Raw genomic sequence first — 2,051 nt, forward strand, 5'->3', positions numbered from 1 at the left:
GCGAAAGAAAAAGAAATAGAAAACGCGTTTTTTTTCTTTCCAAAAGAGGCACGCCCATGCCTCTCGCGGAAGCACAACCGTGCCTCTCACGAAAGAAAAAAAACAGAAAATACGTTTTTTTTCGTTTTCAAGAGGCACGCCCATGCCTCTCGCGAAAGCACAACCGTGCCTCTTACGAAAACAAAACCGTGACTCTCGCGAAAAAAATGTGTTTTTTTCGCAAAAAAATTATTTTTTTTTCGAAAAAAAAATTTGGTCGAAAAGTTTGGGAAGACAGCTAGAAAACGAAAACGTAAAAAAAAACCCGGGAAAAAACCGTTTAAAAAGCCGAAAACGCGTGCGAAAAAATAAAAAAAAAACAAAATCCGGAGGGAGCGCCCAAAGCGCGACACATGGCAAATGGCTGAAAGCGTGCCAAGTAACGCTGATCGTTACGAGGCTGCCAAAGGAGTGCTCGTTAATTAATTGCTCCCGGTGCTAGCGGCCGATTCGTATGCCAAAAAATTGGCATGCCGATGGTTGGCAGGACCATGCTGGCTAGATCCAAGCGTACCCTAGGATACTACTATTCCTTATGCCTGCATCTTTACCGCTAGAACACCATGCCAAGATAGCTAAAACTAAAAGATATACTAATCTACCTACTACACACCAAAAGTCATCCTAGGTCTCTCTGTGTTGGATCAATTAACAATCATGTGACTTTTTTTGTGTCGGATCAATTAACAATCATGTGACTTTTTTTATACTAGTGGACCGGCCCAACAAGGTCATACACGGTTTGTTTTCTTTTCCTAAAAAATAAAATCTTTTTTTTGTTTTATTTAGTTTATCCTGGATTTTTTTGCGAAATAGTTATTCTTGATCTTAATTAATTGACAATTTCATTTTTTTATCATTTACTTTTCTTCAATGGCAATACATTAATTTTTCTAGAGGCCATGGACATTTCAGTGCACATGAACATTTATTATGAAAGTTATGGACGTTTAACTTTTCAGATACATGAAATCCTCAAGTAATATTAGTAAAAAAAAATTGCGTATTGAAAGATTTTGCTTTTTAATTTTATGTAACATTTATCAAGACAATTTTAGGTAACATTTCTCAAGACAAATGTAACCTTTTTTTTGCGGTGTGAAGTTTCACTTAATACATTTTTTAAGACAAGTTGCACTTAATACATAATATGGTTTACAAAGAAAACTGATTTTTTTCTCCAACTATAAAAAACTATTTGTGTATATAGTTTGAATTAAGATTTTATTTACTCCCTCCGTGTAAAAAATGCTCTGTACAGATATCACCGTCCTTAAAGGGGCTGAATCGTTTTCCTCCTGTCCCTGGCGCTGGAACCCTAGCCGCCGCCAGGAGACCAATCTTCCAGCACCGTCCTCCGGCGGCTCCCCTCCGCCGGCGACCTCGGTCATCAGTGGTGAGGGGGGCCGCCGGATCCACGCGTGTGGATCATTTTTACTTTCTCGTAGTTTAGATTTTTAGGCTGTTCATCGTATTTGTTTTGGCGGCAACGATGACAACGCTGAATAAAGATTCTTCGGATCCTTTCTTGACAAGGCCATCGGTCCTATGGTTGGGGATGGATTTGGAAACCAGTCTGTTCAAGCAAGGATGGCGTGGCGGCGGCGGCATCCTCGTGGTGGACATGTGTCCTCGGGCTCCGCCGTTGCGACGACGTTTGCTCCACCGTCGACGCGAAGCTTGGGAGGTAGTCCTGGAGTGGATCCAGATTGTGGTCTGCATCGACGACATCTGAAAGACGGAACATGTGCTGGGTTCGTGGTTCATGGATGACAGGTATGGTTTTCTTGTGCGACGTCTTAGTCACGGTGGGGTGCCAGATCTGGAGTTCGATGGCGTGGCCGGGGTGTTGCCCCGGTCTGATTCGTTCAACGGTAAGGGCTTCACTTTTGGTGAGCCACCTTGGAGGTCCGCAAAGCTGCATATCAGCGATGGAGCTGCATCGAGCTCGGGTGAGGAGGTGATCCATCATTCTTTTCTTCGGTGGCTGCTGTCATGGTGCCGGAGACCTG

The sequence above is a fragment of the Triticum dicoccoides genome, chromosome 5B (genome assembly GCF_002162155.2).
Source record: "Triticum dicoccoides isolate Atlit2015 ecotype Zavitan chromosome 5B, WEW_v2.0, whole genome shotgun sequence".
Classification (NCBI taxonomy): Eukaryota; Viridiplantae; Streptophyta; class Magnoliopsida; order Poales; family Poaceae; genus Triticum; species Triticum dicoccoides.